Here is a 23,708-nt window from a genome sequence, read left to right on the forward strand (position 1 = left end):
AAAGGGGATAATGATGCATTTCTTTGCATTCAGTTTGAGGCCATGCTTCTGGCACCAATCATTAGTTTAGGTAAGGCCCTCTTGGAGGATGTTCACATCACTAGGAGAATTTAAGACATCACCAAGCTTGCAGTCATCTACAAACTTGGTCAGCCATAGACCACTGGTTTTGGCTTGCACCTCAGAAAAGTATATCCCAAACAGTAGAGGCCCCAAGACTGATCCTTGGGGTACACTGCTCATTACGGGTCTACCACTAGAGGTGGCTTCCTCGATTTTGACTGAGTAGGTTCTATCATTGAGTCAGTAAGCTACCTATCTGGTAACATATCAGTTGATGCCTAGCTGGGAGAGTTTATCTATTATGCCTGAGTGAGGAATAGTGTTGAAGGCTTTGGCTAGGTCAAGGTAGGTGGTGTGCACCATCTTCCCCTCGCCCATGGCTTTGGTGACTGTTTTGAAGAAGTCGACTAAGTTTAAGAGGCATGATCTTCCTTTGACAAAACCAAACTGTGTGGGTCAAGCATTTGGAGGTTGCCAATGTCCTTGTTTATAAGGTCCATGATAATCCATTCTATGGCCTTGCAGATCAGGCTAGCTAGGCTGATAGATCTATAATTGCCTGGGCCAGTGGATGCTCCACCTTTGTGTTAAGGGATGACAGTAGCTATCCTCCATTCAGCTGGGATGAATCCTGTTCTCAGGCTTTGGTTGAATAGGGTGTCTAATGGACTGGAGAGCTCACATCTGACTTCATGTAGGATACAGCCAGGGATGTTGTTGAGTCTCATGGAGACTGTATGTTTTGCCTTTGAGAGAACATTAAAGACCTGCTCTTTGGTGCTGAGGGGAGGGGGGCAGGTGCTGGGGATGTCCTAGTTTACTGATGCGGGACAGGGGGGGTGATGTTTTCACTAAACCTGTCTGCCAGCAGGTGGGCTATATCTATGACATTTGTGCATGTGGTGTTATTGACTACCAGTTCAGACCAGATTTGGGTGTTACCTTTGAGATTGTGGACATATGTAAAGAAGGTCTTGTGATTGTCCTTAGTGGATGTGGCCAATTTGGACTCAAAGTTAGCCTTTGAGGATTTCACCATTTACCTTATTTGTTTGAAAGTCAAAACTGCCCTGTGTGAGGATCGAACTCACAACCTTCAGATTATGAGACTGACATGCTACCTACTGAGCTAACAAGGCTTCAAAATAGTACATTCATATTCTGCCTGTTATGGTCTAGAACCCAGGACCTACTACACATAAGACTGTAACTCTACCCATAGAGTTAGGTGGATGTTATATCTAGGTGTCAGACCTACTAACCTTGTACACTGTGTTTTGCTACTTCAGCTGTTTTGGATGTATGTTCAAAATACTACAGATTTTGTGTAGGTTTTCAGTACTATGTAGACATTGGTGGTATTTATTAATAACTGACTGTCTTGAAAATCTCCAAAGGTTCTGTTAGGTAATGAAATATCTTGCTTTAAATGTGTAAGTTGTGGTTTATCACATGGACCAGTACCAGAACCTGTTCCGTGTAATATCCAGGATTAAGAATATGTCTCAGATCACAATGTTATGTGTATAAGACTTGGACGTCAAGAACTTCACCTTGGGAACGAAGCTCAAGAGGTGAATCTTGACATCTGTGTCAAGAACACCTAGGAAACAGATTATGACTGAAGAAATCCAGTCATACCTCATGGTACTGCACTGCTTCCCTGTCTGTCTATATTAGAACACTGAAAAAGCCATTAATCGAATGGCCTTATCATCGAAAATGCCAGTGAAAGAAGTGTGTTTTGTGAGATCGTGGTACAGTGAAAATTGGAAAATTTTCCCTTTCCTCTCTGTAGTGCAATCTTGGAGTTGGTATATACAATTGGCAGGGGGTGTGGAGGATGCAGCCCCCCCCACAAAATTGAGTTCTATTACTGGCATTTTCTATAATTAGGCCATTCAATTAATGGCCTTGTCGGTGTTCTTATATAGACCCTCACTGTTCTACAGTACTTAAAAAAGTGTTAGAACAATAAGAACTGGCACCACAGAATATTGGCTGGAACAATAAAAAGCTTTAAAATAAGTTAAGTACTTCATTTGGGCAAAATGAAAAGAAAAGAAACTCTAAGTAAAGTGTTAGATGTTTTAAAGCTTGTTTTTGCTACCAGCTAGTGATTTATGGTGCCACTTGTCACTGTTGATATTTTAATTCAGGACTGGAGCATAATGGTTATAAGGGGGTGAATAACATAGAGGGTTATGATCAGATCACTGATCATAACCTGCTGATTATGTGCTCGAGACATGGAATAACATAAAGGGTTATGATCAGGTCATTGATCATAACCTGTTGATTATGCACTTCAGACATGGAATAACATAGAGGGTTATGATCAGGTCACTGATCATAACCTGTTGATTATGCGCTGGAGATATGGAATAACATAGAGGGTTATGATCAGGTCACTGATCATAACCTGTTGATTATGCGCTGGAGATATGGAATAACATAGAAGGTTATGATCAGGTCACTGATCATAACCTGTTGATTATGCACTTCAGATATGGAATAACATAGAGGGTTATGATCAGGTCACTGATCATAACCTGTTGATTATGCACTGGAGATATGGAATAACATAGAGGGTTATGATCAGGTCACTGATCATAACCTGTTGATTATGCACTGGAGACATGGATACCAAGAAATTCCCCTCAAGAGCAAAGCTTGAGAGGTTAATCTTGGCATCCATGTGAAGAACACATAAGGTTATAATCGGTGACGCAATCAACATTTTTTTGTGATGCATGGAGCTTTATCTGTTCCATGTATTACTAGTTACAGGGAAAAATCACTCAGGTGTTTTCCTGGCTTTTAAAGCTGTAAAACACTTGGCAAGCACTGTCAGGGATGTAGTGTAATATAGTATGTTACATTTACAATTACCTGCATGCCTCCCAATGGTCTGGATTTTTGCAGGATATCCAGACTTCTGCTTCATATTTTTGGTCTGTTCCTCATAAAATATGTTATTTTCCGACAAACAGCTGAGGACTGAAGTCCCTAAATAATAGTATAAATTTGAGTTTTATGTTAGTTTTTCTTGAAAAAACAGATGCTAACACATCCTTTTTTTTAACAACTAAGTTTGTTTGAGGAAGTTGAAGGCAGGTTACCAGTATGGACAGCAGGCAGAAACAAATCTTTTATTTCTGCTGCTGTCACTTGTTGGACAGTACTGGCAGATTTCACTGCCTGGTGCTAGACTCTACCTTAACATCTTTCACAGGGGGGTGCTTAACAATTGTTAAGGTTGAGTCTTGCTCCACTATAGCTTTTAACTGATTTGTTTTCCAAATATCAGAATGTAATCACCACACTCCATGCACTACAAAGGTTTCTTAGACACCTGTCTGACCTTGGAAAGTGCTTAACATGCCTGCCCTTTCCTTTGCATGATATTTGTAGTACATGGCTCACCATGACTGTGCTGTGAAATCAGGAAAAAAGATAAGCTTGTAAAGTATATCCCCAGCTGTTATATCTATTTTCTGTCAGAAGTATAAGCAGAAAGTATGGCAGATCAAAGTGTCTAACACCTTTTAAAGTCATTAGTTCTTCAGAGGGGCAATTTATTTCTGCCTCCTATTTGTTTAACAACACAAAGTGCTTTACTAGATTTCCCCACAACATGTAGCACATAATGCAGATAAAGCCTTCTGATCTGATTTCTGACTAAAGCTCTCTATTTTGTGTTTTGTACATGAATGCCAAGATTCAATTTGAGCACAGATGTTTTGCCATCCATGCCTTGAACATAATCCTCTATATTGCAATTTATTTTAGTGTTTGTGTAGAAACCTTACTATATTTGTTAATGAGTCAAAGGTGCATGCAATGGTGCAGGATGGAGGGGTAAACTGACAAATGAGTTTAGGCAAATTAGAGAGCTATTCTGACAGGCGACTGTGATTTAGAAATGTAGCACCTTTGGTTTTGATAACCTTACAGATGACTTTATATCAAATGACACAGTTTACAAAGTAAGTAAAGAATATAATTTATTAATCATCTAGACAGCAACATGTAACACTTTTCTGTAGCGTATCCAATAGCATTGTGACAAAGGCAAATGTAATTTAAAGAAGTATATGAGATCATGACATTATACCGATGATCCACTTACAAAATGCCAGCTCGCCAACATACACTCATAGGAAAGCATCTTTTACTGAAAATTAGTTTCACAACTGTAGTACTGAAATAAGAGAAAAGAGGAAGCTATAAAACACAAAATGTACAGTTCCTACAAGAGTGCCAGCCTTCCTAAACCTTTGTAATATGGAAAGGATCGCAGCTTCTACGCCCTTTCTTAATACTATCCCTTCCGGCAGTTAGGACAGATTAGTAAGGCTGTGAGATGTTAAGGAACTGCTTCTTGTGTTTTTCTGAGCACCTTCTCTAACCAAACACTGCTCTCAGGCTGAGTTTGAAATTGATCCGTGTGGTTCAATGTTCTAACTGTTTCACAAATACATAAATAAAACTGTTCCTGTTGTCATTGGAGAATCTCTTTGTTCGAAACATCTTGTATATCTCCACCAATCTCAGAGTGAAAAATATTTGCAAGGATTGAGACCACAGTATGATATGTTCCCCAGCAAGGTACTACATGCCTGTAGCTATTTTTTCTTTCATTAATGTACTTATGATGCTGGAGTTGAGTAAAAAGGACATTGTCTATGTTTAAGTCAAGTGGTACTCAGTGGGAATATCCTAGGTGTAGTAACATGAACCCACTCTCATGTTATATTATAAATAATGGGATAAAATCTATTTTTCCCTGAAGGAACACAAATAGGAGGGAGTTTCTGTTCTAGAAAATCATAAATGTTAACAAATCTGTTTCAGCTTCTGAGACATTTTTTCTTCACTGCAGAGAAAGTCATTTTGATAGAAGCAAGATAGGACATTATAAACTTTATTGTTTGCTTTCCAGTTCCTGATAGCATGAATAAATGTTTTTTCTGGTCTGGAAACCAAAATTACGTGCAGAATATGAATTATGTTGTATTTTATCATGGTGCACAGAGAAACCTTGCAATGATGAAAAAAAAAAGTGGCAAATCTGATTAGAAAAATCCATAGTTTTGTTTTTGCAAGTAAGTTAGAAGGTATAGCTCTGTATACTATTGTCTTGTGTTTTCTAGAGCATTTAAAATCTTACAATTTCTGAGAAGTGTAAATAAGTCATTTTGTGGACAAATCTTCAAGCTTTATAAGCTTGCCTTTTATAGTGACACTTTTCTTTTTGCCCTGTTTTTTTGCAATTTTCTAGTTTCTCTTCCACTGGAAAAGTACATACTTTTAAATCATTTATTTTTAAGTCTGATTTATTGTGGCCATACCTCTCAACCTCTTAGAGCAATAAATCTGGGCAAAGCCATAAACAAAAGTGGGGTAAATGCCCAAAACTAAGGACAATTTTAAGTATTACTATTACAAACTTAGAAAGTTGATAGAATAACAGGTTTTTCATTAGCATGAATTTTTCTAAAGGGTATGAAGTCTGAAACTCAAATGTCTGTCATTATGACCTAACTTCAGTCTTTAATGATTTGCCAGTAATTTGCCAGAAAACCCACAACTTTATGAAAAAAAATATGGGGCAAAAATCTAGATATTCTGAGAAAATCTGTGCAGGTGACAGGTATGATAGTGGCACATAACTGTTGTGAACATGCAAGTCCATTTTCTTGCCATTTCATCTCAATACTTTCCATAGGATAAGAAATCTTGATATTAAGTTTCTGAAGGGGAAGGTATAAAACTAAATTCATACCCAAGACTTTGAAAGACTCAGACCCTAAAAGTTATTTATAAAAAGTCAACAGTTGTTGCGTTTTTTTTTTTTTTTAATGTTTTCATAGTGTTTATCTAAAGACTCGTGATGCTTTTGTCATTAATGTCAATGTTGAGACACGTGTAGTCTTTATCAGTCCTTCAGTGCAGAATTCCTTGGTTTACTACTGCACTCAGAGTTAAATAAAAATGCTAAATGATGTTTAAAAGGGCAGGAGAAGATGTACAGTACTGTCATAGGGTTGCCTATTACATCAGAAATCCAGCAAATTAGTTTAAAAGACAAAGAAAAAAAGGTGTCACTGTCAGATGTGAAACTGTGGAGGCATACCCCTCACCTGTCCAAATTTTTGCAAAATGTCCAGATTTTTGCTTCATATTTTTGATCTGTTCTTCTTACAATTTGGGATTTTCTGGTAAATTACTGTGGATTTAAGTCTTAAGTCTTGAGTTTTCCCGACTGGAAAAAGTCCGACTGTACTCAGTGGCATATCGCTTACTCAGAGGTGATCTCTGCCTGTCTTACAAAGCCATGTCCAACTCAGAATTGATGGACATGCTTCACCTAAAGAAATCCAAGTCACTGCGAGCCACTTGATCTAGTGAGCTAAACCTCGCCACAACAATAAATAGAACATGCTGGAGGGATAGATTCCTGTCACAGAGACTCCCCATGCTTTGGAACAAAATTCCTAACTACATTAGGCAGAGCCCCTCACTAACACTCTTCAAGAGAAACCTTTACGAGTGGATGGGTAACAGAAAATACATCCCTGGGATCACTTCATTGGCTCTTCATGACAGAGGCTCAGTTAATTAGTTAATGGGGTGGCGAAAGCTGACACATCTGGCTAGGCTTATAAATGCCCTCGGGCAGATAGCCTAGTATCTACCTATGAATCTATGAATAATGACACCTATTTGAGTTTCAGGCTTCATATCGTTCAGAAAATGCATGCTAGCATAAATCCTGGTATGCTGATGACTTTTTAAGTTTATATGAACAATATTTAAAATCTGTCCCTATTTTTGGCCTTTTTCTTCCCATTATTTTAGGCTGTATCTAGATTGCTTGCACTAAGAGGTTGACAGTGGTGTGCAAGTTCCAAGTGGTTTAGTTAAAAGAAAGCAGGACACCTCATGTAACAAAGAATATTATAGTGCCAAATCTGTAGACAAGAGGGAAATATTCAGGTAACTTTTAGATCTGATAATCACAAGCCTCTATGTCCAGACTGCAGATCCACACAGCTAGTTTGTATCTTTGTGAAATGTTAAATGCCTGTACTTGTGAATTTCATGCTGTTAACTCTTAAGTAACATATTTGATTTACTGTATTTTTTAACCAGGAAGCATCCTTTGACTTGAAGGCTGTTTAACAAGAGGGACCTGGGTAAAGCAGAAACCCCTATATGTATGGCAGAAAAGGACCACCTGGTCGAAACTGACTGCCCATTTCCTTTCCTATTGGACGCGACCCATTTACTACTTTACAAGCAGCTTGCTTTTCTCTCATTCTTTATAAAAATGCTTTATGCCTGTGTGACACATTTTTGGATTATACTACAGTTTCTCACATTTCAACACCATTCTGAAGATTTTTTCCCATTATCTACCACACTTTACCGGGAAAAAAAAACAGAACAAAGTATCCCCTCAATGTATGCTTTCTTCTGTGGTTTGTTGCTCCATTTCATCTCTTTACCCATGCAGAATTTGCACATTCCCTTTATTATCTTAAATATTTCCATTTCTGTGTAAATCAACAAAAATGGAAAACTATTTGGACAAGAATGACTGCTCTAGATATTGGCATACACATTTCTAAAATGGGCCATTGTCAAAACTTCTTATGTAAGATCCATATGAAAGATCACTTTGCATTCCTATTAAAAATAAGAAAAAAAAAGATTCAAGCTGGAATATATATATATATATATATATATATATATATATATAGACAAATGTATGTAGATATCTGTTTGGAAAATGCCTGTTCTCACTACTGCTCCCTTGTGGCTGTTCACTAGTAACTACCCATATAACCGATTATACTCAGTTTATTGTTCCTCTTTATATCTTTCTGACTGACCTTTGTTTTACCTTTTCTCTCACAGTAAAAACCACTCCAAGTTTATGTAGTTTGTTCAGAAATCTTTTGAGTGACAGCATGTCAAACACATTCGTTCATTCTAAGCAAGGACGCAAATAAAATTGCTTTTTAAGGAATGTTTACATATATCATTCCATTCCATACCTAACTGTTGCAGAGGCTTAATGTGAAATTTAATTTTGATGTGGGTATTCAGATGCAGGGGAGCTGGCATTATCTTACCTTACACATTGATTGTATGTGTGCTTGGTGCATTAATTTATGAAAGAAATCTATATCTAAATATTTATTATTCCACTGTATAACTATTGCCCCCTAGAACTCAAGGGTCTATGTTATTCCAACAAAAGTTGCTTTGTGTGAATGCGAAAAGAGCAAAACAGATACACCAAAATGCATTTGAGCATTTCAATGTATTTGTGATCGGGCAAGAAGGTAGTTGGCCAACTACCTGGAGTTGCCCTTTCTGTTGCTATAGTGCACTCTCGGAGTTAGTATATTTAGGGGGGTGAAGGGGGGCACAGCCCCCCCACATTGGGGGTTATGAGGGGCATTATGCTTTTAATTTAGTTTTTTTTATGAACAGCCACGTGAATTTTTTCCCTAGGAAAAAAATACATTTTGCGGCCATTTGTGATTTCCAGCTTCCAGGCATTATGTGGCGACTTTTATGTAGTCACACATATGCACTTTCACTGGGATAATATAGACCCAAACTCAATATCCAAGGTGCCAGGGACATTTAAATGATGTGGAAATAAATGATATGCTTTATTGAAAATAATGGTTCTTTAAAATATGCCCCAAATGTTAATGCTTTCATTTCTGTGAAAGAGTTTGTTTCCTATGTTACTGAACTTACCAAGGTTTGTAATAGGAGAGGCATTTATAAACTGAGGAAAAAATGTATGCAGAAAACTATGTAATAAAAAAAAAAGAAAAAGAGAGAGAATAAACTATTGTAGAATTTGACCACGTACACACACACACACACACACACACACACACACACACACACACACACTTTATGTAGCCTCACATAAACTTGCTTGCATTCACAAGCTCTAGCCACTTATTTTGGTTTGCTTCTTAGCTTGCAAAATATCTTTGTCACATTTAACTGTATTGGTATTTTATGACTTCCTGCATTCAGTCTGCGCTAGTACTTTAGACATTTTCTAATGATTTAGCAAAGCTCAGAGATTTTTGCAATGAAAAATTAAAAATTGAGCTTCAGATAATGCTTTTCTTCGAACCTTTTCTAAAGTAAAGCTGTAAACAATTTCTTTATCAGTATATGGCAAATAATTTTTTGCAACAGCTTTTAAACTTATATGGTATGTCTGTTCACTCAAGTTCCTCTGTATTTCACTTCTGAAATTGAGCATATAAATGTGCACATTTTCTTTTATTGACAACATACAAAAAATATATTGTACATTGTCCTTTAACAAATGTTTCTCTTAAACCTGACAATACTTTATTGATCTGGTATACTTTGTTTCCATCCATGTGCAGCAGAAAGTTTTTTAATATTGCATCCTAAATTTAATTTAAAGCACCTATAGCTAATGAACCTTGCTATCTAGCTTTTCTACAGTGGACCTAGGTGGGAAGTACCGTGGTCACTGTCAAACGTTGGTAGCTTTGGTATTTCTGTAGGTATAAGTAAAGTCTGTATTAATGGAGACAGTGTTAGCTGTGATCATCTGCAACTACCTTTTTGTAGTTTGTGTGGTATGGTATTAACACATTGTTATTCTCCTGATATGATCAGGTGGCAACTCCTTTTAATTTACATTTAGGTTCAGCAGTCCTTCCTTATGGCTATGTATTCATGATTTTCAGAAACAAATAATTACTGACTTTGAAACTAACAAACTAGATTATTTGTCATATATGTACTATTAAAGTAGTTGAATATGTCCGACACAGTGAAGGTGCAATTTCTAGTGCTAAAAGTTTTTTTTTTTTTTTTTTTGTGCAAAATAAGTAACAGTCCTGAGACATTATGTCATCAGAAATTGAATTGGTTCATTCTTATGATTCACCACAAAACTACCCAGGCACTCACATCTGAAGAAAAGGCATGTCAAGGAACACAGTGCAGTTTTCAAAATCAGTTCTAAATTATATTTCTGGATACTTTACAGCTGTAGCATGTCAAACATTATACATTAAATGACCACATGAATTCAATGGGCATTAGGTGTGACAGATTTCATCAAACTAATTGACAACTCAGACATCTTTAGCCAATCACATGTATGCTTTTGCAATGTTAGTCTTTGTGAAAATCGCAAGATCTCCTAAAGATTTGCATTTAAGAGAGGCTGAGGGTTAACAAGGCATTTTCTCAGTCCCAGAGAAATTATTTCAAAGTTTATCTTACTTTTATGAATTTTTACTTGCTGGCCAATACTAGGGTAGAATGCCTACATGTTAATGTACATTGGTTTACTGGTTGGGTGGGCTGTTCCAGTGGCATTTTCCAGCCTTCACCCAAATTACCCAAGTTGCAGCCAAAATAATTTACATCTCTTTGAATAAAATACTGTAAGACACAGAAAATTCAGCCAGTGTAATATAAAACATTAGATACAGAATATAATATTTTTGTAATATTCTTTTTGGGCACTCACTCCCCACTTCATGACCTTTTGATTAAGCATTTGTAGTTGCAGATTTTTGCAGTTTAAAATCATCAACCACAAAACTGCAAACAGAGACACAAACTCGGTGATTTTTTTCTTTTATTACAGAGAAACAAATTAGGTATTTCACTTTCTTCTCTGACTGGCACCTGCAGAATTATAAAAAAATGGCTTTTTTTCCAAGTGTTTGCTGAAGAATATGCGATATATTTTAAATTTTCTTTCTGGAATTATAGTTATCCTTTTTTAGGCTACTAGGTAGTTAGAAAGCATGACATTCAGGAGACCATTAACAAAAATATTCCAATTTACTAGGTAGCTACTAGGCATGCCATCCAGGAGACTATTGATAAACATACCCACGTTACTAGTAGTTACTAGGCATGCCATCCAGGAGACGATTGACAAACATACCCAAGTTACTAGTAGTTACTAGGCATGCCATCCAGGAGACCATTGACAAACATACCCAAGTTACTAGTAGTTACTAGGCATGCCATCCAGGAGACCATTGACAAACATACCCAAGTTACTAGTAGTTACTAGGCATGCCATCCAGGGTACCATTGCCAAACATACACAAGTTAGTAGTAGTTACTAGGCATGCCATCCAGGAGACCATTGACAAACATACCCAAGTTCCTAGTAGTTACTAGGCATGCCATCCACGAGACCACTGACAACCATACCCAAGTTACTAGTAGTTACTAGGCATGCCATCCAGGTGATCATTGACAAACATATCCAAGTTACTAGTAATTACTAGACATGGCACCCAGGAGACCATTGATAAACATACCCAAGTTACTAGCAGTTACTAGGTATGCCATCCAGGAGACCATTGACAAACATACCCAAGTTACTAGTAGTTACTAGGCATGACATCCAGGAGACCAGTGACAAACATACCCACGTTACTAGCAGTTACTAGGTATGCCATCCATGATACCATTGACAAACATACCCAAGTTACTAGTAGTTACTAGACATGGCACCCAGGAGACCATTGACAAACATACCCAAGTTAGTTACTAGGCATGCCATCCAGGTGACTATTGACAAACATACCCAAGTTACTAGTAGTTACTAGACATGCCACCCAGGAGACCATTGACAAACATACCCAAGTTACTAGTAGTTACTAGGCATGCCATCTAGGATACCATTGACAAACATACCCAAGTTACTAGTAGTTGCAAGGCATGCCATCCAGGAGACCATTGACAAACAGGCCAATTTACTAGTAGTTACTAGGTATGGCACCCAGGAGACCAGTGACAAACATACCCAAGTTACTAGTAGTTACTAGGCATGCCATCCAGGAGACCATTGACAAACATACCCACGTTACTAGTAGTTACTAGGCATGCCATCCAGGAGACCATTGACAAACATACCCAAGTTACTAGTAATTACTAGGCATGCCATCTAGGATACCATTGACAAACATACCCAAGTTACTAGTAGTTGCAAGGCATGCCATCCAGGAGACCATTGACAAACATACCCAAGTTACTAGTAGTTACAAGGCATGCCATCCAGGAGACCATTGACAAACAGGCCAATTTACTAGTAGTTACTAGGTATGGCACCCAGGAGACCAGTGACAAACATACCCAAGTTACTAGTAGTTCCTAGGCATGCCATCCAGGAGGCCATTAACAAACATACCCAAGTTACTAGTAGTTCCTAGGCATGCCATCCAGGAGGCCATTAACAAACATACCCAAGTTACTAGTAGTTACTAGGCATGCCATCCAGGAGGCCATTAACAAACATACCCAAGTTACTAGTAGTTACTAGGCATGCCTTCCAGGAGACCATTGACAAACATACCCAAGTTACTAGTAGTTACTAGGCATGCCATCCAGGAGGCCATTAACAAACATATCCAAGTTACTAGTAGTTACTAGGCATGCCATCCAGGAGACCATTGACAAACATACCCAAGTTACTAGTAGTTACTAGGCATGCCTTCCAGGAGACCATTGACAAACATACCCAAGTTACTAGTAGTTACTAGGCATGCCATCCAGGAGAACATTGACAAACATACCCAAGTTACTAGTAATTACTAGGCATGCCATCCAGGAGACCATTGACAAACATACCCAAGTTACTAGTAGTTACTAGGCATGCCATCCAGGAGGCCATTAACAAACATACCCAAGTTACTAGTAGTTACTAGGCATGCCATCCAGGAGACCATTGACAAACATACCCAAGTTACTAGTAGTTACTAGGCATGCCTTCCAGGAGACCATTGACAAACATACCCAAGTTACTAGTAGTTACTAGGCATGCCATCCAGGAGGCCATTAACAAACATACCCAAGTTACTAGTAGTTACTAGGCATGCCATCCAGGAGACCATTGACAAACATACCCAAGTTACTAGTAGTTACTAGGCATGCCATCCAGGAGAACATTGACAAACATACCCAAGTTACTAGTAATTACTAGGCATGCCATCCAGGAGACCATTGACAAACATACCCAAGTTACTAGTAGTTACTAGGCATGCCATCCAGGAGAACACTGCCAATCATACCCAAATTACTAGTAGTTACTAGGCATGCCACCCAGGAGACCATTGACAAACATACCCAAGTTACTAGTAGTTACTAGGCATGCCATCCAGGAGACCATTGACAAACATACCCAAGTTCCTAGTAGTTACTAGGCATGCCATCCAGGAGACCAGTGACAAACATACCCAAGTTACTAGTAGTTACTAGGCATGCCATCCAGGAGACCATTGACAAACATACCCAAGTTACTAGTAGTTACTAGGCATGCCATCCAGAAGAACACTGCCAATCATACCCAAATTACTAGTAGTTACTAGGCATGCCATCCAGGAGACCATTGACAAACATACCCAAGTTCCTAGTAGTTACTAGGCATGCCATCCAGGAGACCAGTGACAAACATACCCAAGTTACTAGTAGTTACTAGGCATGCCATCCAGAAGAACACTGCCAATCATACCCAAATTACTAGTAGTTACTAGGCATGCCATCCAGGAGACCATTGACAAACATACCCAAGTTCCTAGTAGTTACTAGGCATGCCATCCAGGAGACCAGTGACAAACATACCCAAGTTACTAGTAGTTACTAGGCATGCCATCCAGGAGACCATTGATAAACATACCCAAGTTACTAGTAGTTACTAGGCATGCCATCCAGGAGGCCATTAACAAACATACCCAAGTTACTAGTAGTTACTAGGCATGCCATCCAGGAGACCATTGATAAACATACCCAAGTTACTAGTAGTTACTAGGCATGCCATCCAGGAGGCCATTAACAAACATACCCAAGTTACTAGTAGTTACTAGGCATGCCATCCAGGAGACCATTGACAAACATACCCAAGTTACTAGTAGTTACTAGGCATGCCATCCAGGAGACCATTGACAAACATACCCAAGTTCCTAGTAGTTACTAGGCATGCCTTCCAGGAGACCATTGACAAACATACCCAAGTTACTAGTAGTTACTAGACATGCCACCCAGGAGACCATTGACAAACATACCCACGTTACTAGTAGTTACTAGGCATGCCATCCAGGAGAACACTGCCAATCATACCCAAATTACTAGTAGTTACTAGGCATGCCATCCAGGAGACGATTGACAAACATACTCAAGTTACTAGTAGTTACTAGACATGCCACCCAGGAGACCATTGACAAACATACCCACGTTACTAGTAGTTACTAGGCATGCCATCCAGGAGAACACTGCCAATCATACCCAAATTACTAGTAGTTACTAGGCATGCCACCCAGGAGACCATTGACAAACATACCCAAGTTACTAGTAATTACTAGGCATGCCATCCAGGAGAACATTGACAAACATACCCAAGTTACTAGTAATTACTAGGCATGCCATCCAGGAGACCATTGACAAACATACCCAAGTTACTAGTAGTTACTAGGCATGCCATCCAGGAGAACATTGACAAACATACCCAAGTTACTAGTAATTACTAGGCATGCCATCCAGGAGACCATTGACAAACATACCCAAGTTACTAGTAGTTACTAGGCATGCCATCCAGGAGACCACTGACAACCATACCCAAGTTACTAGTAGTTACTAGGCATGCCATCCAGGAGACCATTGACAAACATACCCAAGTTACTAGTAGTTACTAGGCATGCCTTCCAGGAGACCATTGACAAACATACCCAAGTTACTAGTAGTTACTAGGCATGCCTTCCAGGAGACCATTGACAAACATACCCAAGTTACTAGTAGTTACTAGGCATGCCTTCCAGGAGACCATTGACAAACATACCCAAGTTACTAGTAGTTACTTGGCATGCCATCCAGGTGATCATTGACAAACATATCCAAGTTACTAGTAATTACTAGACATGGCACCCAAGAGACCAGTGACAAACATACCCAAGTTACTAGTAGTTACTAAGCATGCCATCCAGGAGACCAGTGACAAACATATCCAAATTTCAAGTTGACCCACAGCACTGTGTGTTTACATGTCTTGCTTGGAGTCTCATCTTAGGCAAATGGAAGCTGAGAGGAATTAGCTGAACTACTCTAAGCATCTTGCTAACAACTCGTATCTTGAATTCAGATTCATTTTAGACATCTTCTTGGGCCTTTATAATGCACTAATTTTTGAGGTTGCCTTCCACGATGTTAGAAAATTAACATTAATATGCCTTTCCACAGCCTCAATTGCAGCATATTCCACTCCCCTTGAATAGCTATATGACTGCAGGCAGTGATAAGGTACAGGACAGTGCAAAAGGCCTTTCTCTGTGTCACTAACCAGAAGGGAGACAGAAGTGTTACATTGTAGCTTAGGAGGCTGAGGAGGTAACAAACTTAGAGCCATTTTATTTCTTAGCACAACTGGTACAAGCTGTACACAAACAAGAGAGACATATGGCATATGGGGAAGGTGAAAAGAGGATGCTAAGGAAATACAACAGCTCAGATTTTGCAAAACATCAAAAAAGACTATAAAATTATGAGTTATAGATGTCAAGCGGCAATCATGAAAGAAGAGTTAGAAACAGATTGTAGGACAGAAGAACAGACAGCAAAGACAATGGGAATGAAAGGCAGTAATGCAAAAGAAAAGAGTTTTGTTCACAACATAGGAATAATATTGTATTATGGATGTGTGTCTAAATAGTATTTTCTGCTGCTCAGAACTGCAGTGCTCATCTAAAGTACAGTACAGTCTAGTACAGATCAGTCTATTTCTTAATGACTTATATCATCTGGAGACCCTGTTAGTGAATCTCTGTCTTGCAGGGAGAAAAAATATGCCCATCAGCCCATTTGAGATGCCGGTCTTACACCCTAGCCAGTAAGTGTTTTAAACTAACTAGCAAGTTTACTCACATACAATTTTATTTTCTCCCATGAGTCAAGTGGGATTTTACTTGCTGAACTAAGCAGCACTCACCTGTCTATGTTTTCACTTCATGGAGGAACTTGTTGCATCAGTCCATATTATGTGTTTTGACCTGATGACAGAACTTATTTGACACTGTTACAAACACAAACCTCAGGTCTCCAGATGTATGATGGGACCAGTCAGTGCTTACCTGCATAATTGTGTAAAGATACAGTATGTACTCAGCTAGGTTGCCTGATTTCCTTGGGTTGTTTTATTTGTGTTTGCATCTTTATCAAATAAACTTCTAATTAAAAAAAAAATCAGACATCAGGATGTTAAATATGTCTCAAAATACTTCTTGGTTAACAAACGACAAGAAGAAATGAATGTTACAGGAACTTTAAACAACGCAGTACAAGGGTTACAGAAGTTTGCACATGAATATAAAAAAAATAAATAAATAAATAAAAAGTCCAGGGTTAATTACATGTATCAGGTTATGACCTTTGAAAAATGGAGACAAACAGGTTTTTAAAGCACATTAACGCCCTTCCTTTACATTTGGAGGTTGATGAAAAGGAGTGCATGCTAGCGGCAATTGTTCCTCCTTGCCAGCTGCAGAGGTGAAGAGAATGACAGTTGGACAGGACCTTCCCTTTTAAGTTCATTCATTTGTATAAAAGGAATCACGGAACACAAAACAGAAAGACACAACTGCTTCTAGTCTATCCAGTAACAGGAAACAGGAATGCACTGAAAGTCATTTCCTGTGCTCAGTTTTTAGAAGGAACAGACTTCCTATTTTTTTTTCAAGTAGAACAGGAAAAGAAATTTTTAAGTCAGCAACTTTATGTCGGATTTTGAACCTGTGATGTGCAGCTCTTCCAGTTAAAGCATAATATTAAAGTGTGGGTAAGGCTAAAAATGTAATAATATATGAGACTAGTAAGCTCTACACCAAAGAAGAATTATTTCATGCTACAGATAAAACTATCTACTGGACTGCAGCCATAAAGGTATCTCAAACGCCTACATATCAAGAAGTACTTGTTTACCTGCACGCAACTGGTAAAAAAGGATTATTTCAAAAAGGCTCAGATGTAAAGAAATGGAATTCATGACTGCATGAACATTAACACTTTCAGCATTTTAAATGTAGTGTTATTCAAGTATTTCAAGTTCAGCATTATACTTTGAAATCTTCTAGTAAAGGTCATCTTACACATTTTAATGATGAACTGTTGAACCTATCAAGAGTGAAACCTTGTTATAGATTTTCTCTCAATACTCTAAATTGGTGTGCTACAATCTTCCTGTTCTCAGGTGAACCATTTGTGGTTCTAAAACAGGAATAATGTTCCTTAATGTGGCACAAAAATAAATGAGACCCATTTAAATTGACATGGAAGAAAGTATGGGTGCATATTGTGTCTTACATCTATCTCTACAGAAAATATATTAAAAGAAGGGAGATATAAACAGTTATTGCAAAATGAATATACCTCTATATCACTTGTTTGGTACTTCTTTGAAACACAGCTCACTGACGCAAATACCCATCTATTTGTCCATTCACCACCATATCTATGCATGGATTTGCTCATTTGCTAAAATAGTTGTTCTGGGGAAGGTATACAGTAGCGTCAGAATAAGCAAGATTAACCAGACTGCCTAATTCTTTGCAACAGTGTCTAACCTATCATTTGGAATCTCATGGTGTCCTCAAGAAAACTGAGATGTAACCCCCTCCATCATGGCCTCTATTTTTTACTTGATCTCTTTCAAAGGACCTTGTATGTGGCCTATATTACCATGTTCCCAAACCGACTCAAATGACCCCTCTTAAGTATCTGAGATTCTTTATGCTAATGCCTCTGACTGTCATGCTTTGACCTATATTCAAGATAGCGGGTAGTCAAGACAACAGGATTAATGTGTAGTAATTAGTTTAATTTATTTTCCATACAGTTTGCAAGAACAAGTCCAGAACAGAGACAATCATGTATTTTTTGGATTGCAGTCAGCTCAACACTGCCTTAGTGGTTTATGGGAAATCTATTTAGGTTTTCCTAGAAACATTGCATGGATCGCCATGGTGAACAGGCATTAGCACATTTCTCCTCCATTGAGAAGAGAATTAAATTCTCTTTGGGGTTTTGCATGCACATACATTTCATTTTCAAAATGTGTATCATAAACAGCATATGACATTGCTTTAAGCAGTTTACATTTTTCACTAATATGAGAATGTTTAGGCCTTTACAGTCTCTAAACATGCTTTCCTATTAGGAGTCATTTATTAAGCAACACGTTGTCCCGTTCAATTCTCAGCTAGAGTGTCTTCTGTGTGGAGGCATATGTAAATGAGGCATGCCTTCGTTGAAGGTTGTGCGTCAGGGCTGGTAACCCAGTATGTAAAAATCCACTACCAATCATTGGCAGACTAGAGTTCCGTTGTGGCGACCCGGGAAAAGTTGAAAGACACAAACAAACTTCATTTAAATAGGAAACTGTTTTATTCATATACACTTATTGTTGTCTATAGTTTTCCACATACCAATGTAACTTTTCCAAATTGTACTGCATTTTCCATCTGTTTTGCTGAAAAGTTAATGTGTTATTTTAGTCACCTGCCTGTTACACTGCTGATTGATGCCTAGTGTTATGGAGTCATTGCACTGCTGTTCATTTCAAATTTTCTACCCTTAATTACACTTTTTCTAAATGTACATCTACAGCCAGCTTTTTCCAACAGTTTTGCTGAAAAGTTAATCCACTGTGTCATTTGCAGTCTCCTGACAGTTATACTGTTGTTAAGCCTTCCCTGGTGTTGAGAAATCATTGTACTGCTGTTAGCTTCACTTTTCTGTGTTAAATAACTGTACAGTTACAGCCAGGTTTTGGCCAAGTTTTGGAGCTATCTAGAACTAGTGACACTTGTTCTGTGGCAGATGGTAATTTGCTGCTGATTCTGTGGAGTCAACACCATTGGCTGGAACTTTAGCTGTTTTTTCATTGGTTCTTTCATTTTTCTAGCTTAGTTATACTGTGCTGAGTGCTGCTCAGCACAGTGCTGTATAAGTCTGCACTCCACAGATGTGGGCACTTTCAGTTTTAGTTCCACTAACACAGATTAAGTCTGTACTACTCTAAACAACTTTTGACTTATATTAGAGCACAGAGTTGTGCTGGGCACCTCCTCCAAGTATCTTTAAGCAGCCCCCTGCTGCTCATTAGTATGGATAGCAAATCTGAGCTACTATACATTGCCCCAAAATGCTAAATGTTACCCTACACTTTTAAATGTCTAGGTAACTTTAGTTTATACATACAAATCACACTGTACTGCTCTGCTAACAGGTACAGTGAGTGATAACTAAGGAACTCTACCTCACTTTTCTCCAGTTACTTGTACATCCAAACACTAGCCAGTCCGTAGAAGGAACTTATGTTGTGCCATTGAAGCAAATCAGTGCAATATTCAAAATCATCTCATGGACAGAGGTAGTCAGTGCTGACGTTAGACTCGCTCTGCTAATAATGCCCATCTAACCAAGGTCATTTAAGGTAACTTTAAGGTTTCTAAAGACATGCTTCTGGAGCATTTTCTCCCCGGGCCTCTGCTGAAAACAGGATCTGTGGAACCTAGTCGGACTTTCCCGGTCAACAAATGTTAAATAAATAAATAAATAAATAAATAAATAAATAAATAAATAAAACTTGGGCATAACATGGCTAGGCTTGTAAGGGCTGTAGGGCCATTGGTCTGGTAACCTCCTGTGAACCTATGAAATATCCACACTAGGATGGCAGGTCAACCTCCTTTTTGTTCATCTTTTGCCAGCCTCATAAAACTTAGTATCTTTAAACAGTGTAGCCTAGGAGGCTATAGTTTGCTTTGGTGAAGTTTTTTATTTTGACTTCACCCTTTGTGAGGTCTGGTGTTAGTTCCAGTTTGAAGGTAACTGACTTATGGTCAGATTTAACTAATGAAGGTCTGACACTTGTGGTGGTGCATCCGTTTGTCATGTTAGTGATGGCCAGATCTAGTATGTTTGTTCCTGTTGTTGGAGTTTGAGCAATTTGTTCCAGAGCATTTGAGTTAACAAAGTGAAGGAACTTTTGTGCTAGTGAGTTAAGGCTAGAGTAGGTTTCCCACTTGATGGTGGAATAATTGAAATCCCCCATGACCAGAGTCTTTGGCAATATTTCGATTGGCTTTGTGCGCATCATGATCCATGGAGGGGGATCTATAATTAGCTATGACTTAAATGGGGGTCTTACCCACAGTAATCTGAACTTGGAGTAACTCCATGGAGTTGTCCTGTCTTAACTAGTCGGGAAGTGAATTTATCTCTAATATAGATAGAAACATCGCCTCCTTTGGTTCTCACAGGTTAATTTTGCTGCCTGAAGGTGTGGAAGCCATTGTAGCCTTGCAAGACCAAGGTACTGTCTGAGGCCTTGAACTAGGTTTCTGTGACTGCATAGACATTTGCATCCTTCAGTGATGGGAGTACTTCCAAGGTGTAACAACCGCCAGATGCTCAGTAATAATGTACTTTTATTCAGTACAACACATTCTGTCTTTGGGAAGTGCAAGCATCTACCTAAACTGGAGATCTCACTCACACAAAAAAAAAACACTGACTGTGAGCACTTCAGACCTTTGTTGTACCCTGCTAAACTGTCTTGTGATGGGGCTATAAAAAATCCCTGCAAAAGCCTCCAAAACCCACAAGTATTAGGTCTCACTGAAAATCAAATGCCATCTCACCAACTGTACATATGCTAAAATGAGTCACCAATCAACTAAAATCAAATATGTGACACCACTTTATAAAACATCTTAGTAATTATTTAGTCTTTTGTCAGACACATAGAATCTATACTCATGAGGCAGGACAAATATAGTGTTAGGGTGATTTGCCGTTCAGGGGCTAACATCACTGATATCTCAAAATCCCTAAATGCCCTTTCACATGACAAATCTGACTAAGATGTGGTAGTGGCTCATGTGGCAGGGAATCACTTAGAACTCTGTGGGAGATGCAGAGAGACATGACATAACTACCTATGCATGTTCCAAGTGCAGGCAAGACTATTTTCTAGTACACCAATAATTCAAACATTGCACCTCCAGTTTCTGTTTTCTAAATCATCCACTTTGCTGTAACATATGTACTTTCCTCTCTAGCTCTTGTTGTCAATACAATTATTCAGTTATTGGCTGATTCATGTGTTTGTTCTCCCTTAAAGCAGTGTTGGGCTGCCCCTTCATGCTTCTGCCTGTGTATGCAGCACAGCAGGATGGTGGGCCTCCATGTGTGATGGTAGGCCTCCACGTGCGATGTTAGGCCTCCATGTGCAATGGTAGGCCTCCATGTGCGATGGTAGGCCTCCATGTGTAATGGTGGACCTCCACTTGCGATGGTAGGCCTCCACGTGCGATGGTAGGCCTCCATGTACGATGGTAGGCTTCCTTGTGCAATGGTAGGCTTCCACGTGCAATGGTGGGCCTCCACATGCGATGGTAGACTTCCACGTGCGATTGTAGGCCTCTACGTGTGATGGTAGGCCTCCATGTGTGATGGTTAATCTCAACGTGTACATGATCACTGAAAAATGCTCAAAGAGCAGTATTGTATTTTTCTTCTGAATCTTACTTCTTTAAAGCAAGCAAGCAATACATCTTCTGTTTGAACTGATGTTGCCAGCATTACACCTTTGATTTCTGCTGACCAGCTCCTCATTCTCTACTTGTATTATAGCAAAATCTGTGAGTCATTAGGGAGACAGAATAAACTAAGCAGCCATTTCTTCCCAAGTCAAGCCACACCCTCCAAATGTTCCCAGATTTCATTAATAAAATGTTGTAGACCAGATTGTTAGCAAACCCACTAGAAGAAATAATATAGTGGGACCTTTTCCTTCCCAATAAAAGTTTATTACATCCTATCCCCTTGGTATCTTCTTCACCAGACAAGTCAGATCATGAAATTATTAACCTAAATATCTAATTCCCACAGATGCCAATTTTATTAGAATTCAAGGATTTCAGATGTTCAGATTTTATCAAATAATATAATGAAGTTACAAAACTGACTAACAGCGATTTAACCCCCGATGCGGCTGCAGCAGACAGGTACACAAGGGAATTCTTCACCCACTTAAATAAAGGTGTAGAACCGACATTCCCAACTAAATCTAAACACAATGAGAAGTTTAAACGCTAATACTGTTGGAGGTTCTCAGGCATAATATGCTCTACAGTAAAAGAAAAGAAAAAAATCCTGAGTTTGCATCAGATTAAAAGACTATCAAGTCAATCAAAATATCAAGAATTTACAAAAAAAAAACTTGAATACCATTAGATAAATAAGCACAGGCCCAAGCACATAAGTTAGCATCCAAAGTTGAGTAGAATTGCAAATCTTTCTTTAGTTACATGAGAAAATTGTGAAGTAACATACACCACTGCTCACAACTTATCCTAAATGACAGCACCTACTCTGACCCACTAGACATTGCCAACATGCTAGCAAACAAATTCAGTGCAAACTTCACCCAACAGATGATTATCCCAAACTCACTCAGCTTTGATGATTTCAGCCACCCATCATTACTAAATAACATATTTTGAATGTACTGTCCAAAACTAAAACTATTTCTTCCGTGAGACCTGATACTATACCTGGCTGTTTAGTAAACAGTACAGAGCTGCTCCTTAAATGACTTAACCTGATTATAGCCCCTGGATATGACCTTGAGTTTAGTGCACAGTTGGTGGTAATGCCACACCACACGGGTGGTCCTACCATTGACCCCAGAAAATATAGGTGTATTCATCTGACAAATCTTATCTGCAAAGCTATGGAGAATATTATAACTGGCCTGATAAAATGTAACATTAAAAATCTCATCTTCGTAGGATCATAGCAGTTCAGCTTCATCAAGGTTATATCCTGTGTGGAGAATCTGATTACATTCTTTGAAAGGGTAACACAAGCTGTTGACAGTGGTTATGCAGTCCGCATGACATACCTTGACCTGACAAACATATTTAATACCATTCAGTCCACATCACATACCCTGACCTGACAAATGCATTTAATACCATTCAGTCCATGTCACATACCCTGATCTGGCAAAGGTATTTAATACCATATTAATAGCACATTTAATTTAATTATGTGGTAAAATGGACAGCATAGTAGCCAAAAGACCGAACCCACATGATACGGGCAGCAGGAGCCTCATTAGAGAGTATGAAGGTTACCACTGGTGTACAAAGGTCCCGTTCTTGTTGGGCATTTACTTTTCCAAACTCTAGATTACCAAACAAAACTTCCGTCTGACCAGATTTGTAGACAAACTGTAAACTGGGAGTCACTGTGAAATCACCCTCATACACCCAAACCCTGTAACAAGACTTTACTCCTGTGAATATCTGGTGAACTAAAATGGGCTCAAACAAACGGTAAAAAGTGCAATATTTTAACACCTTTATTAATTTAGCACTTGAGACATAGGCATGCATACATCACTGGAAAAGAAAACAAACTATATTAACATTTGTCATATCCATGCATTGTACATTACATAGATGTTTTCTTTCTTTTTAACAATTATCAGTGTTTTTATTCAATTCAACATGACATAAATTGCTCATTTCCAGACT

The 23,708-nt window shown here is 38.6% G+C and overlaps 1 protein-coding gene and 1 non-coding gene across 4 annotated transcripts in view; one reads left to right on the top strand and one right to left on the bottom strand.

The window, feature by feature from the left end:
• Positions 1-23,708, top strand: part of LOC122790732 (adenylate cyclase type 2-like) — a 1,393,058-nt gene that overhangs the window by 554,361 nt on the left and 814,989 nt on the right. The window lies entirely within an intron of this gene.
• On the bottom strand, positions 1,130-1,202 carry TRNAM-CAU. The gene has a single exon. It is a non-coding gene; the product is annotated as a tRNA-Met (tRNA).

The sequence above is a fragment of the Protopterus annectens genome, chromosome 16.part0, assembly GCF_019279795.1.
Source record: "Protopterus annectens isolate FY-2018-M chromosome 16.part0, PAN1.0, whole genome shotgun sequence".
NCBI classification, from domain to species: Eukaryota; Metazoa; Chordata; order Ceratodontiformes; family Protopteridae; genus Protopterus; species Protopterus annectens.